Source organism: Leucoraja erinacea, unplaced genomic scaffold (assembly GCF_028641065.1).
Source record: "Leucoraja erinacea ecotype New England unplaced genomic scaffold, Leri_hhj_1 Leri_111S, whole genome shotgun sequence".
NCBI lineage: Eukaryota > Metazoa > Chordata > Chondrichthyes > Rajiformes > Rajidae > Leucoraja > Leucoraja erinaceus.
In genome coordinates, this window is record NW_026575363.1 from 280,167 (window position 1) to 297,164 (window position 16,998).

Here is a 16,998-nt window from a genome sequence, read left to right on the forward strand (position 1 = left end):
CATGTATACAGTCATAGTGTTTTTCTTGTGGGAGGAGTGTCCGGGGGTGGGCGGGGGGGGAGATTCGCAGACACCGAGGTACATTGTTAAGTAGTGTGACAGTCACAGGGAAGAAGCTGTTCCTGGTCCGGCAACGGAGAGACCTGTAGCGCCTCCCGGATGGTAGGAGGGCAAACAGTCCATGGTTGGAGTGAGAGCAGTCCTTGGCGATGCTGAGCGCCCTTCGCAGACAACGCTTGCTTTGGGCAGACTCAATGGAGGGTAGCGAGGAACCGGTGATGCGTTGGGCAATTTTCACCACCCTCTGCAGTGCCTTCCGGTTGGAGACCGAGCAGTTGCCATACCATACTGTGATGCAGTTGGTAAGGATGCTCTCGATGGTGCAGTGGTAGAAGTTCACAAGAATCTGAGGAGACAGATGGACCTTCTTCAGTCTCCTCAGGAAGAAGAGACAAGTTTGGGGGGGGGGGGGGGGAGGATAGGGGATTAGGAGTATCACAACAGGAACCCGTCAGCCACTTAATCTAGTGCCAAATTGAGTGGGTCAGGCAGCATCTCTGGAGAATATGGATAGGTGACATTTTGTGTTGGGATTGTAGTGGAGAAAGGGAAGAAAGCTGGAAGAGAGGAGAAACATAGAAACATAGAAACATAGAAATTAGGTGCAAGAGTAGGCCATTCGGCCCTTCGAGCCTGGACCGCCATTCAATATGATCATGGCTGATCATCCAACTCAGTATCCCGTACCTGCCTTCTCTCCATACCCCCTGATCCCCCTAGCCACAAGGGCCACATCTAACTCCCTCTTAAATATAGCCAATGAACTGGCCTCAACTACCCTCTGTGGCAGAGAGTTCCAGAGATTCACCACTCTCTGCGTGAAAAAAGTTCTTCTCATCTCGGTTTTAAAGGATTTCCCCTTTATCCTTAAGCTGTGACCCCTTGTCCTGGACTTCCCTAACATCGGGAACAATCTTCCTGCATCTAGCCTGTCCAACCCCTTAAGAATTTTGTAAGTTTCTATAAGATCCCCTCTCAATCTTCTAAATTCTAGAGAGTGTAAACCAAGTCTATCCAGTCTTTCTTCATAAGACAGTCCTGACATCCCAGGAATCAGTCTGGTGAACCGTCTCTGCACTCCCTCTATGACAATGAGAGTCCTGGACCATCATCTGCAGTTCCTTGTGTCTATAATTGTTAATGTGTTAATGGACCATGGATTACCCCATGGTAAGAGACTGGCATATTAGTAGTGGAAAACCTGAGGAGATGAAATAAACAGGTAAATTTTATCAGTATTTGTACTGGAAGGTAAAAGTAACAATAAAGGATTGGACAGGCTAGATGCAGGAAAAATGTTCCCCATGTCAGGGGAGTCCACAACCAGGGGGTCACAGTTTAAGAATAAGTTTGTGTGCCATTTAGGACTGAGGTGAGGAAAAACATTTTCACCCAGAGATGTAGAATTGTCTAGAGATGTTGAATTGTCTGCCACAGAAGACAGTGGAGGCCAAAGCACTGGATGTTTTCAAGAGAGAAATAGATTTAACTCTTTGGATTAAAGTAATCAAGGGATATGGGAAAAAGCTGGAACGGGGCATAGATTTTAGATGATCAGCCATGATAATATTGAATGGCGGTGCTGGCTCGAAGGGCTCAAAGGCCTACTCCTGCACCTACTTCTTTTAAATTTCTTTATTTCTAATACGAAACAGCCATGAATTTGTATTAGGAAGGGAACATAGAAACATAGAAAAAAGGTGCAGGAGTAGGCCATTCAGCCCTTCGAGCCTTTTTTGTGATTTTTTCTTAAGGGGGAAAAAAGGGGAGTGCAGTCGCACACAATGCACCCGCCCTTCGGACAGCCATGTTCTTTATTATTCTAGGATTGACACTAAATATCCCTCTTTATCCTCACATAGATACATAGAAAATAGGTGCAGTAGGCCCTTCGAGCCTGCACCGCCATTCAATATGATCATGGCAGATCATCCAACTCAGTATCCTGTACCTGCCTTCTCTTCATACCCCCTGATCCCTTTAGCCACAAGGGCCACATCTAACTCCCTCTTAAATATAGCCAATGAACTGGCCTCAACTACTTTCTGTGGCAGAGAATTCCACAGATTCACCACTCTCTGTGTGAAAAACAATTTCTCACATCGGTCCTAAAAGATTTCCCCCTTATCCTTAAACTGTGACCCCTTGTTCTGGACTTCCCCAACATCGGGAATAATCTTCCTGCATCCAGCCTGTCCAACCCCTTAAGAATTTTGTAAGTTTCTATAAGATTCCCCCCTCAATCTTCAAAATTCTAGCGAGTACAAGCAGAGTCTATCCAGTCTTTAATCAAATGAAAGATCTGCCATCCCTGGAATCAGTCTGGTGAACCTTCTCTGTACTCCCTCTATGGCAAGAATGTTTTTCCTCAGATTTGGAGAATAAAACTGTACACAACACTCCGGGTGTGGTCTCACCAAGACCCTGTACAACTGCAGTAGAACCTCCCTGCTCCTATACTCATATCCTTTTGCTATGAATGTTAACATACCATTCGCCTTCTTCACTGCCTGCTGCTCCTGCATGCCTACTTTCAATGACTGGTGTACCATGACACCCAGGTCTCGTTGCATCTCCCCTTTTCCTAATCGGCCACCATTCAGATAAGTGTCTAATTTCCTGTTTTTGCCACCAAAGTGGATAACCTCACATTTATCCACATTATACTGCATCTGCCATGCACTTGCCCACTCACCCAACCTATCTAAGTCACCTTGCAGCCTCCTAGCATCCTCCTCACAGCTAACACTGCCCCCCAGCTTCGTGTCATCCGCTAACTTGGAGATGTTGCATTCAATTCCCTCATCCAGATCATTAATATATATATTGTAAATAGCTGCGGTACCCCACTAGTCACTGCCTGCCATTCTGAAAAGGACCCGTTTACTCCTACTCTTTGCTTCCTGTCTGCCAGTCAGTTGTCTATCCACCTCAATACTGAACCCCCAATACCATGTTTTTAAGTTTGCATACTAATCTCTTATGTGGGACCTTGTCGAAAGCCTTCTGAAAGTCCAGATATAACACATCCACTGGTTCTCCCTTATCCACACTACTAGTTACATCCTCAAAAAATTCTATAAGATTTCTCAGACCTGATTTACCTTTCATAAATCCATGCTGACTTTGTCCAATGAATTCACCACTTTCCAAATGTGCTGCTATCCCATCTTTAATAACTGACTAGCATTTTCCCCACTACTGATGTTAGACTAACTGGTCTGTAATTCCCTGTTTTCTCTCTCCCTCCCTTTTTAAAAAGTGGGGTTACATTAGCTACCCTCAAATCCTCAGGAACTTCTCCAGAATCTAAAGTTTTGAAAAATTATCACTAATGCATCCACTATTTCTAGGGCTACTTCCTTAAGTACGCTGGATGCAGCCTATCTGGCCCTGGGGATTTATCGGCCTTTAATCCATTCAATTTACATAACACTTCCCGGCTAACCTGGATTTCACTCAGTTCCTTCGTCTCATTTGACCCGCGGTCCCCTGCTATTTCCGGCAGATTATTAATGTCTTCCTTAGTAAAGACGGAACCAAAGTAGTTATTCAATTGGTCTGCCATGTCCTTGTTCCCCATGATCAATTCACCTGTTTCTGACTGCAAGGGACCTACATTTGTTTTAACTAATCTTTTTCTCTTCACATATCTATAAAAACTTTTGCAGTCAGTTTTTATGTTCCCTGCCAGTTTTCTTTCATAATCTATTTTCCCTTTCCTAATTAATCCCTTTGTCCTCCTCAGCTGGACTGAATTTCTCCCAGTCCTCTGTTAGGCTGCTTTTTCTGGCTAATTTGTATGCTTCATCTTTTGTTTTGATACTATCCCTGATTTTTCTTGTTATCCTCGGATGCACCACCTTCCCTGATTTATTATTTTGACAAACTGGGATGAACAATTGTTGTAGTTCATCCATGCAGTCTTTTAATGCCTTCCATTGCATATCCACCGTCAACCCATTAAGAATCAATTGCCAGTTCTTGTCTCATACCCTCAAAGTTACCTTTCTTTAAGTTCAGGACCCTTGTTTCTGAATTAACAATGTCACTCTCCATCCTAATGAAGAACTCAACAATATTATGGTCACTCTTGCCCAAGGGGCCATGCACACAACAATACTGCTAACAAACCCTTCCTCATTACTCAATACCCAGTCTAGATTAGCCTGCACTGTCGTTGGTTTCTCTAAATGTTGGTTTAGAAAACTATCTTGCATACATTCCAATAAATCCTCTTCCTCAGCACCCTTGCCAATTTGATTTATCCAATCTATATGTAGATTGAAGTCACCCATTATAACTGTTTTACCTTTGTTGCACGCATTTCTAATTTCCTGTTTGATGCCATCCCTAACTCCACTACTACTGTTAGGTAGCCTGCACACAACTCCCACTAGTGTTTTCTGCCCCTTAGTGTTTCGCAGCTCTACACATATCAATTCCACATCCTTCAAGCTAATGTCCTTCCTTTCTATCGCGTTAATCTCCTCTCTAACCAGCAAAGCTACCCCACCTCCTTTTCCTTTCTGCCTATCCGTCCTGAATATTGAATATCCCTGTATATTCCTGGATGTTCAGCTCCGAGCCTTGGTCACCATGGAGCCATGTCTCCGTGATCCCAACTATATCATATTCATTAATAACTATCTGCATATTCAACTCATCCACCTTATTACAAATGCTCCTTGCATTGAGACACAAAGCCTTCAGGATTGTCTTTACAACGCTCTTACCCCTTATACAATTACGTTGAAAAGTGGCCCTTTTTGATTTTTGCCCTGGATTTGTCTGCCTGCTACGTTTACTTTTCACCTTGCTACCTATTGCTTCTACCCTCATTTTACACCCCTCTGTCTCTCTGCTCATATCCCCCTGTAGCACCTATCCCCCTGCTACATTAGTTTAAATCCTCTAGCCCTAGCTGTAGTAAGGAAGTAAGTTGAGACTGGAAAATTCCAATCACCAGAGATCTTCTCTAAACTCTTTCCATCCTACAACAGGGTGACCACTGGCGGACCGTGACCGAACAGTCACGGTGGCGCAGCAGAAGAGTTGCTGCCTTACAGCAAAATGCAGCACTGGAAACCCGGGTTCGATCCTGACTACGGGTGCTGTCTGTACGGAATTTGTACGTTCTCCCCAAGACCTGCGTGGGTTTTCTCCGAGATCTTCGGTTTCCTCCCACATTCCAAAGACCTACAGGTTTGTAGGTTAATTGGCTTGATTAATTGGCTTAATAAATGTAAAAAATGTCCAGTATATAATTGTCCAACTTCCAGTATTGTCCCTGGTGGACATAGTGCTGACTGATGCTCTACCTAGAACTCCCAGCATCCTATATCCAGATTCAGATCCAGACCAAAAATGAACACGGTATTAAATGTGGAGTCTTGTGCAACTTTAACAGGGCCTCCCAACTTCTATACTCGGTATATAAGAGGGAACTGCAGATGCTGGAGAATCGAAGGTTACACAAAAAAGCTGGAGAAACTCTGCGAGTGCAGCAGCATCTATGGAGCGAAGGAAATAGGTAACGTTTCGGGCCGAAACCCTTCTTCAGACTGATCGGGGGTGGCCCCGATCAGTCTGAAGAAGGGTTTCGGCCCGAAACGTTACCTATTTCCTTCGCTCCATAGATACTGCTGCACCCGCTGAGTTTCTCCAGCTTTTTTGTGTAACCTTCTATACTCGGTACTCTGACTGATGAAGGCCATTTTGCCAAAAGCCTATTGACCAACTCCAGAGCAAATAAAATCATGGGAGACCCCTTCCACCCCTGCAACGGACTGTTCCAGCTGCTACGGTCAGGCAAACGCCTCCGTTGCCATGCGGTGAGAGAATGTAAGAGAATATGTGTGTTATGATTGTGTTTATAATTTGTTTGGTTGTTTTGTTGTTTGTCTTTTGCACAAAAGTCCGCGAGCATTGCCACTTTCATTTCACTGCACATCTTGTATGTGTATGTGACAAATAAACTTGACTTGACTTGACTTGACTTGACGACACTTTCACGGAACTAGGACAATTTCTACACGGTTCCTACAAAGTTTTTAAAGAATGTTTTCAACAGTTTATCCAGATTTGCTCTTACAATTAGAAACATCTCACTTGAGACTGGAATTCTCCCAGATACTTATAAAACCGATGTCGTAAAGCCTCTGTTAAAAAAAACAAATTTAGACAGTGGGAGATTAACTGAGTAATTACAGACCCACATCAAATCTACCCTTTATCAGCAAGGTACTGGAGAAAGTGGTATCCAACCAAATACAACTCTTTCTGAATCAAAAATCATTTTAGAGAAATTTAAATCTGGTTTCAGAGTAAATGACACCACTGAGACTGACTGCCCTGATAAAAGTAGTCAGTGACCTTAGATTTATCACTGACGTAGACAAAGTCTCAATGCTGATCCTCCAAGACCTCACAGCAGCTTTTGACAGAAGAACCTTTTTCACACAGAGAGTGGTGAATCTCTGGAACTATCTGCCACAGAGGGTAGTTGAGGCCAGTTCATTGGCTATATTTAAGAGGGAGTTAGATGTGGCCCTTGTGGCTAAGGGGATCAGAGGGTATGGAGAGAAGGCAGGTACGGGATACTGAGTTGGATGATCTGCCATGATCATATTGAATGGCGGTGCAGGCTCGAAGGGCCGAATGGCCTACTCCTGCGCCTAATTTCTATGTTTCTATGTTGACACCATAGATAACAGTATTCTTATGGATCGCTGGGTCGACCAATCAGATCAGGTACTAAGTTGGTTCCAATCATATATAAGTGGAAGGAAGTACTTTGTTAGCTTTGGGGATTATGTGTCACAGCTACATGATATAGCATGCCTTGGTAGCTGCTTTGGCACGTTAATATTTTCCTTGTATATGTTGCCGCTAGGAGGGGTTATCAGACAGCATAATGTAAATTTTTGAAGTTATGCCGATGACACTCAGTTATACCTCTCTGTTGAACCCACTGATGCAAATGCCTTAAATTTTTTGACCTGCCTATTTTCCATTATAAAATGGATGAATGCTAACTTTCTTAAACTCAACGATAACAAGACAGAAATTTTATCCATTGGTTCAAATCCCAAGAGAGAGATGTTACTTGGTAAACTGGGAAATTTGACTGCCTATGTCCAACAAGAAGTCATAAGCCTGGGAGTAAGTATGGATAATGATCTTAATTTAAAATCTCACATAAATAAGGTAACAAAGTGTGCTTTCTATCACCTCAGAAATATTGCTTTCTTAACTCAACACGACTGTGACAATCTCATACATGATTTCATATCAAGGCATTACTGTAATGCCTCCAAAGGACACAAACAAGTTACAACTCATTCAAAATACTGCAGCCCGGCTATTAACATATACCAAGAAAAGGGAACAGATTACTGTGAGATCCAGGATAGACTATAAAGTCTTTCTTGTCTATAAAGCCCAAAATAGCTTAGGGGCGGATATTTTACAGACTCCCTCCTTCCCTATGCCCCTACACGAGCGCTCGGGTCTTCTGATGCCGTCCTGTTAGCCTCTCAGTGCCGCAGCAATAAGAAAATTGGTGAAGCAGCCTTTTTCAATGACCGCCCCAAGCTGTGGAATACCTAGCCAAGTGTTATGAGAGACGCTAACTCAGTTGGCATTGTTAAACGGCAGCTAAAAACATACCTTTTAATCATTTTAATTATTGTCCTTTTACTTTCTCAATTTTATATTTTAAATATTTATATAAATCTGTTCTTTTTATGCTATTAACTGCCTGTGTCCTTACTGTTTTAAAATGTATTTTTTGTTTAGACCTGTGTATTTGTGAAAGCACTTTGGGTTGCGTTCAATTTTATGAAAAGTGCAGCACAAATAAAGTTATTAATACTATAATTATTATCATTATTATTGTTATTATTATTATCATCATTATTATTATTATTATCATCATTACTATTATTAAAAATATGAATATATATTGATTTTACAGTGGGGCAGGTTGAAATTTGAGTTAACTAGGCAAGGTCAAAATGGTTTTGTGAAAGGGAACCATTATGAAGCGGCCTCCTCAGTCACCACCTCAAACCCACTGGATCTGAGTGTTCACTCAGTTGAGGACTGCTAGCTGCTTATCTAATTAGCTCAGAGACTTGAAGATACCAGTTCTTGATGACCACTGAAAATCAGTTGAATGGAGGAGCACACAAAATGGCAACAATAAAATGAAAGAAAAAATTAAACCAGCCTTTAACTCACCAAAGTTTTCACTCGGTCAACAACGCACCTTCTTTTGAGTTTGAGTTTAGTTTACTGTTGCGTGTACAATACATGATTACAATCAAGCCAACCAGTGTCTATAGAACTTGCTGTCGCATGATAATAAGTAGCCAATTGTAGGCTATGCCATCTGAAAATTACCAGATTAACTGGTTGAACTATCCCATTGTAATCTGTTGTTCATGACTCATCTCCCAAGAGGAAGCAGAACACATCCCTTTCCAAACATCAACTCCGCCTTAATGCTATTTTTGATAAAGGCAACAATATCAACCGCATAATCAATGAGGACATTACTGACGGGATGGAGTTGAGAGCCAGAGTTGTCAGTAGAGAAGGTTTAAAAGCTTATGTAGGTGGTGGTACGTTTAAATTACAGGCCATACAACCCCGTGAATATAGTGTTAAAGAGGGAACTGCAGATGCTGGAGAATCGAAGGTTACACAGAAAAGCTGGAGAAACTCAGCGGGTGCAGCAGCATCTATGGAGCGAAGGAAATAGGCAACGTTTCGGGCCGAAACCCTTCTTCAGACCCGTGAATTGTCCCGTGAATATAGTGAACTACTCCAACAGTGGACACTGGGTAATTTTATTTTAGATTTTACTTTGGAGTCACGTGAGTGACTATGTGAAGAAGGGCCGTCCATCTGCGTGCGCGTCATTACGTCTGAACGCAACACGCACGACGGACTGGCAGAGGCACTGTGTCCTCCCAGCCGTTGGGATGGGCAGGTAAGGAAAGTTGAACTACTTATCTGCGTTCTTTCGGGCTTGAAGTTTTTTGTAGTTTCAGAGCCCAGATGTTGAGGAGACGGTCCGCGGGGAAGTCGGCTGCCGAAGACCGCAGCGTTCCAAGTAGCGGGCGATGGTCTTGTTCCCGACATTACCACCGGCAGCAGAACCGGCAGGAGCAGACTTGGTGCAGGAGGAGGGGCTCCATGGTGGTCCTGCGGGACGTAAAAACCACCCGTAAATCTGACAAACCCGTTGACTCAGATGAGTCCGGGGAAGAGGGATACCCTCCCTCAACGGAGAATGTCTGAGGACGACTCTCCCACATGGAGCAACTTATGGAGAAGTTGCTCCAACAATGATCTGCTCTGAAGGAGGGAGCAGTATCAGCACGGTCCTCTACAACAGGCCGTGCCAGCAGCCTCACACATGGGGAAAACAAAATGGGCCATGAGTACCTAGGCAAACCCAATTGGAGGGTTAGCCACTGTTTGATCTCTCGCTCTGAGGAAGGGAGCGCAAGGAGAAAGCCCGCAAACAAGTCGGGCCAGGAGGATCCCGGATGGAGAGGATAACCTCCTTCATGGGTAACGTGTTTAAACGTTCAAAACCCACATGGAGCACCTGATGGAGAGGTGCTCCACAATGATATACACCAGGAGGGAGTTATCAGCCCGGGTATTATGGTGAACCCGCAGGCAGCGGCACCTGTTTCAGGGTTGCACAAATGTCTCCTGCTCTGAGGAGAGGAGCATCTACGGTCAGTTTCAGTCTGACCCAAAGCAAGAACCTCATTTAGGTCCACTGGAGGGGCCATGTCAGCGCATGTATCCTCAGGGGCCTGCGGTAGCACCTGTTTTCAGGGCTGTCTCCAAATCTCACTCTCAGTGGAGGGGAGGGCGAGTGATCAGTAGGTAACTGATCTCGAATTCAAAGTATGAACATACTGAAGCACATGCATATGGCCTCAAGAGCCAGCAGTTGGCAGAATATCCGCACGCTACAAGTGCCGGCAAGGGAACAGCGCTATCAGGGTGACTTTGGAGAAACCAGCCGCCGAATCCTCTCTTCAGGTAAGACCAGAAGAAGGAAGCAAAAGCTGTCGGACCAATCAAGGTACCAACGACAAGCAAAACTTCATCAGTAGGCGACAACACACCCCACACCTCCATAGGAGGTAAGCGGTTCACTGAAGCCGGTGGTAGCTTGAAAGCTGGGCACGGAAATGTGATCAGGGTCGTCTTTCAAGGTGTTGTCTTACAAGGCAGGCTCAGTATGAAGAGGTTTTTCAGACCAAGACCCAAGCAGAGGTCAGGAGAAACATGGAATCCACACTTCCTACCAGTCCTACTCCCAATCAAGGAGAGAAAAGGAACTCGCATCAGGGGCCTTTGGGCTTACCACAAGACCACCGGTAACCATCGAGGCAGGTGGGTCTGGGTTTACTGAAACAAGGGATTGTGGACCAGTTACATGTTGGCAATATTTACTCTTGTGTTTTTGTTCAAAATGACAATAACATGAATTTCAGATCTGGTTTTAAAAAACAGATAATAACATAGAAACATAGAAACATAGCAATTAGGTGCAGGAGTAGGCCATTCGGCCCTTCGAGCCTGCACCGCCATTCAATATGATCATGGCTGATCATCCAACTCAGTATCCCGCACCTGCCTTCTCTCCATACCCCCTGATCCCCTTAGCCACAAGGGCCACATCTAACTCCCTCTTAAATATAGCCAATGAACTGGCCTCAACTACCCTCTGTGGCAGAGAGTTCCAGAGATTCACCACTCTCTGTGAAAAAAAGTTCTCCTCATCTCGGTTTTAAAGGATTTCCCCCCTTATCCTTAAGCTGTGACCCCTTGTCCTGGACTTCCCCAACATCGGGAACAATCTTCCTGCATCTAGCCTGTCCAACTCCTTAAGAATTTTGTAAGTTTCTCTAAGATCCCCTCTCCAATCTCCTAAATTCTAGAGAGTATAAACCAAGTCTATCTAGTCTTTCTTCATAAGACAGTCCTGACATCCCAGGAATCAGTCTGGTGAACCTTCTCTGCACTCCCTCTATGGCAATAATGTCCTTCCTCAGATTTCGAGACTAAAACTGCACGCAATACTCCAGGTGTGGTCTCACCAACACCCTGTACAACTGCAGTAGAACCTCCCTGCTCCTATACTCAAATCCTCTTGCTATGAAAGCCAACATACCATTCGCTTTCTTTACTGCCTGCTGCACCTGCATGCCTACCTTCAATGACTGGTGTACCATGACACCCAGGTCTCGCTGCATCTCCCCCTTTCCCAATCGGCCACCATTTAGATAATAGTCTGCTTTCCCGTTTTTGCCACCAAAATGGATAACCTCACATTTATCCACATTATACTGCATCTGCCAAACATTTGCCAAATCTGCCAAAGCATCTGCCAAACATCTGCCAAACATGTGATTATTTTACTGCACAACATACATAGGTTCCAAGCAGACTTGGAAATCGGACTGGAGTTGTCTTCGAGGCAGGTCCAGTATTATGGGCAGGATTGCCCTTCAGGACAGGTGACAGATGGACGATATCACTTCATCCAGGTTTAACTCATTTGTGCAGTACAGACTTTAAGAACAGTAAATGTTTGTTACGGTCTAACAACTATTTTATTACAGCTTCCTATAAAATGGTCACATGGCATGCATCGACCTCAAAGATGCATACTATTCGGTGTCTATTCACTAAAAGCAGGAGATATTTGAAGTTTAACTGGATGGCATGGCTCTGCCAAATGGGTTGACATCAGCTCCTAGACTATTGACTAAACAACGGAAACCAATTCTGGGTCTACAAAGGTCTCAGAACCACATAGTAATGGCATATTTGGAGGACATTTTCATTTTGGAGTCACCAAGAATTGGCAGAAGCATCAGTCAAAGCAAACCAAAACCCTGTTTGAAAGACTTGGTTACCTCATCCATCCAGTTAAATCAAGATTGACACCTACAAGGGTAATTGATTACCTAGGATTTACTATCAAACACAGTAAATATGTTGGTGACTTTGCCTAGGGGCAAACAACAAGATTTAAATAAGCCTGCTATAACCTGATAGTCAAATACTAGCCATCTCTCAGGCAAACAGCGAGTGTAATTGGCAAATAGTAGTTGCATTTCCAGCAGTATGCATTTGCATTACCAGAAATTACAACGAGCAAAGGAACGAACACTCAGATTCCATTCAGGCCAAATTGGCAAAACTATGGATTGCCAGCAGAGGCCATTGTTGAATAACTATGGTGGATAACGACCGTGAGACAGTTCAAGGGAAATCTTGCTCAAAAGCCATTGGAGGTTCTTCAGACCTATGCAAGCAGCTAAGGATGGGGAGCCACAAACATAGTCTAGAGGAGTGGGGGCAGATGGAATGAGCAGGAGTCTGTAATTCCCCAACACATGGAATCAAGGAAAGAAGGTAACAAACCATCTCCAGATGGTCAAAGGAGGTAATGGCAGTAGCAGGAGTGAACATTTATATCGTTAAATCTCACTCCACCAGGGCTGCATCTATGTTGGCAACAAGAGCTATGGACGTGCCCCTTGACGACATTCTAGTGGCTGCTGGATGGATGAATGAAATAACGGTCTACCAGTTTTATAACAAACCTATAACCGGACTGGGGGTGTTTGCACGTACCATTTTAAGTTCTATCCCCTAGTTTCCCCCCAAGATTTGGAGGGGTAACTATTTTCAAACAACTTTTCTTTCATTTAAAGCATCAGTGTCTTTACTTACCTACGTAATGTCTGAAGGCTTTAATGATTACACTCATCCATGGTCAATCCATTCAGTGTGTGACGCCTGGATTCGTAACCAGCGTAAAATCACAGAGCTTTGAAATCTTCAAGTAGTCACTCACGTGACTCCGAAGTAAAATAGTAAGATTAAATGAGAATTTACCAGTTTGAAGTTTGATCTTGATTTTATGAGGAATTACGATGAGGGATTACGTGCCCACCGCTCCCACCCTCATACTATCAAGGTCATATGCAAGTTCTAGTTTCTTCACAATCTTACTATTCTCAGGTCTTCTTTTTATCTGGGATTTAACACCGCTGCTCTGAAGATTGACGCGCACGCAGACGGACGGCCCTCCTTCACGTAATCGCGCATCGTAACTCCTCATAAAATCAAGATCAAACTTCAAACTGGTAAGTTCTCGTTTAATCTTACTATTAAACATCAATCTGGATTACAAAGATACTGTCAATTATGGTGTACATGAAACCATTACATTGCCCTAAAACAATTAATTCCCAGAGAATGCACGACTTGGTGGACGTGACAATAAACTAAACTAAACTAAACTACAAATAACATACGTTGGTGACTCAAAGGCTCAGTCAAATGGTTCTTAAATTTCGCAATAGTCACTGTATCCACTACCCTCTCAGGAGACTTGACTTATAGGTGTGTACAAAATCATGAAGGGACTATATAGAGGGAACGCGCAGAATCTTTTACCCAGAGTAGAAGAATCAAGAACCATTTAAGGTGAGAGGTAAGAAATAATAGTAAACTGAGGGGCAATCTTTTTCACTCAGAGAGTGGTGGGTGTATGTAATGAGCTGCCAGAGGAGATTGGTGAGGCAGGTATTAGAAGCATGCAAAAGACAATTGGAGAGGTACAAGGAAGGTTTAGTAGTTCTCCAGAGATGTTGCTTGATCTGCTGAGTTATTCCAGCACTTTAAATTATTTTATGTATCCACCAGCATTTGCAGTTCCTTGTTTCTACATTTTGACTAAAGTTGGGAGGGATATGGGCTAAATGTGGACCAGTTGAGATGGGACATCTTTCCTACAGCCCTTTTCCTTACAAGTTGATGAGGTCGAAACAGGAAGAAATTGTGAAGCCAGAGGAAGGAATGTAGATGGAAGGGGACAGGGGGAGGGGGAAGAAGAGAAACCGGTGAAGCATGGTGGTGGCAGCATCATGCTGTGGGGATGTTTTTCAGTGGCAGGAACTGGGAGGCATGTCAGGAAACAGGAACGGAGCAAAGTACAGAGAGATCCTTGATGAAAACCTGCTCCAGAGCATTCAGGACCTCAGACTGGGGCGGAGATACACCTTCCAACAGGACAACGATCCTAACCACACAGCCAAGACTATGCAGGAGTGGCTTTGTGACAAGTCTGTGAATGTCCTTGAGTGGCCCATCCAGAGCCCGGACCCGATTGAATATCCCTGGAGGGACCTCAAAATACCTGTGCATCAATGGTCCCCATCCAACCTGACAGAGTTTGAGATGATCTGCAGAGAAGAATGGGAGAAATTACCCGAATACAGGTGTGCCAAGCATGTAGTGTTATACCCAAGAAGACTTGAGGCTGTAATCGCTGCCCAAGGTGCCTCAACAAAGTACTGAGTGAAGGGTCTAAATGAGATATTTCAGTTATTTATTTTTAACTACTTTGCAAAAAATTCTTCTTCTTCTTATTATTTTTTATTATGGGGTATTGTGTCGAGATTGATGATTAAAAATATCAATTTAATCCATTTTAGAATAATGCTGTAAGTCACAAAATGCGGAAAAAGTGAAGGGGTCTGAAAACTTTCTGAATGCACTGAATATCTATGTATATATGGATATTTGTGTGTGCATGTATGTGTGCATATGTAAGTGTCAACATGTGTAATTATACCAACAGTGAACTTTGTTTATTATATTGTTTACTGTGTTTCTCATGTTACATATTCTGTTGTTCTGCTGGAAGTAAAGGGCCTGTCCCACTATGGTGATCTAGTTTGCGAGTTTAGAAGACTTTGTGCTCGCCGCAAACTCGCAGCATGGTCGGCACGTGGTCCTAGGAGGTCACTGTAACTCTCCTTCATGCTCGAGAGAATTTCCCGCATACTCACGGCCACGTTTGGTCGAGGAAAATGTTTTAACCTCCTGAAAAATTTTCCGCGAGTAAATATTTGTCGGCATGATCTTTTGAACTCGTAGTGCAGTGGTAGTGGGGTCGCCATGTAGTTATAGGCTACCTAAAATGTAGCCTTAGGCAATCTCCTTTGCTGATCAGGCATTTTAATTGGCTCATTGGGGGAAAAAAAAAAAAAAAACGTAAGCAGGAGTTTTCCGTATCCAAAGAAAAGCGACCAGTAATGTTAAATGCCCGATAAACTTTATTAAAAGTTGTCTGGCTTCTTAAAAGTGTCTCCACTCCTTCTCCCTCCCTTCTCTTCCCTTCTCTCTCCTTCGCCACCCTTCACCCCCATTCTCCCCCCCTTCTCCCCTCCCCAGTGACTGGTGTACAAGGACACCCAGGTCCCACTGCACCTCCCCCTTGTCTAACCTAACACAATTGAGATAATAATCTGCCCCTTGTTTTTGTCGCCAAAGTGGATAACCTCACATTATCGATATTATACTCTACTGCCCACTCACTCAACCTGTCCAGGTCACCCTGCATCCTACCATCCTCTTCATAGTTCACACTGCCACCCAGCTTTGTGTCATCCGCAAACTTGCTAGTGTTGCTCCTAATTCCCTCTTCCAAATTATTATTATATATGGTAAACAATTGCGGCCCCAACACCGAGCCTTGCGGCACTTCATTCGCCACTGCCTGCCATTCTGAAAAGGACCCATTCACTCACCCTTACTCCTTGCTTCCTGTCTGCCAACCAATTTTCTATCCATGTCAACACCCCCTATACCATGTCCTCTAATTTTAGTCACCAGTCTCCTGTGCGGGACCTTATCAAAAGTTATCTGAAAGTCTAGATAAACTACATCCACTTGCTCCCCTTCATCCATTTTACTTGTCACATCTTCAAAAAATTCCAGAAGATTAATCAAGCATGATTTCCCTTTCAAAAATCCATGTTGACTTTGATTAATCCTTTTACTGCTTTCCAAATGCTCCATTATTACCTCTTTAATAATTGACTCGTAAGTGAGGCAAGCCCTTCAGAATTTCCTTGTTCTATCTGGGACATATGACAATCGAGGCAGTGCAACGTAGGTTTACAAGGTTAATTCCCAGGATGGCGGGACTGTCATCTGCTGAGTGAATAGAGCAGCTGGGCATGTACACTCTGGAGTTTAGAAGGATGAGAGGGTATCTCATTGAAACATATAAGATTGTTTAGGGCTTGGACACGCTAGAGGCAGGAAACATGTTTCCGATGTTGGGGGAGTCCAGAACCAGGGGCCACAGTTTAAGAATAAGGAGTAAACCATTTAGAATGGAGACGAGGAAACACTTCTTCTCACAGAGAGTGGTGAGTCTGTGGAATTCTCTTCCTCAGAGGGTGGTGGAGGCAGGTTCTCTGGATGCTTTCAAGAGAGAGCTAGATAGGGCTCTTAAAAATAGCAGTCAAGGGATATGGGGAGAAGGTAGGAACAGGGGACTGATTGGGGATGATCAGCCATGATCACATTGAATGGCGGTGCAGGCTAGAAGGGCCGAATGCCCTACTCCTGCACCTATTGCCTATTGTCTATTGACAATGAAACACTCTTGACTCTTGACTCAATGTCACTAACAATATACATACACAGGATATATTGCTATCACCTGTACACGCTTTGTTGTTTAATTGATTGTTTACCCCTGAAACGTGCAGCTGGAAATTAAGTCGTATTAATACAGGCAAATGTAAGGAATGTAGAACGACAAGGTTGAGAATGACAATGGCTTCCTCCTTTTCATGATGCTTTGCTGAATTCAGCAACATGAAGTGTCCATGAGATCGAAAGGAAACAAAGGTGATTGTGGCCACTCCCTTCTCCGCTCTCCCATTGGGTATGAGGTACAGAAGTGTGAAAATGCGCACCCCCAGAATCAAGGACAGTTTCATCCCAGCTGTTATCAGGCAACTGAACCATCCCATCACAACCAGTGAGCAGCACTGAAGAAGGGTCTCAATAGGAAACGTTACCCAT

General features: G+C 43.7%; 1 protein-coding gene across 4 annotated transcripts in view; it reads right to left on the reverse strand.

Moving 5' to 3' along the window:
- Window positions 1–16,998, reverse strand: part of LOC129715321 (tigger transposable element-derived protein 1-like) — a 55,440-nt gene that overhangs the window by 16,682 nt on the left and 21,760 nt on the right. For 2 of the 4 annotated variants that reach the window (XM_055665187.1, XM_055665188.1), the window contains exon 1: window positions 8,305–8,616. The exons of the other annotated variants lie outside the window; for them this stretch is intronic. The gene's annotated coding sequence lies outside the window, so the exon portion shown is untranslated. Of the gene's footprint in view, window positions 1–8,304; window positions 8,617–16,998 lie in introns of those variants that run through there. 4 annotated transcript variants of the gene reach the window in all.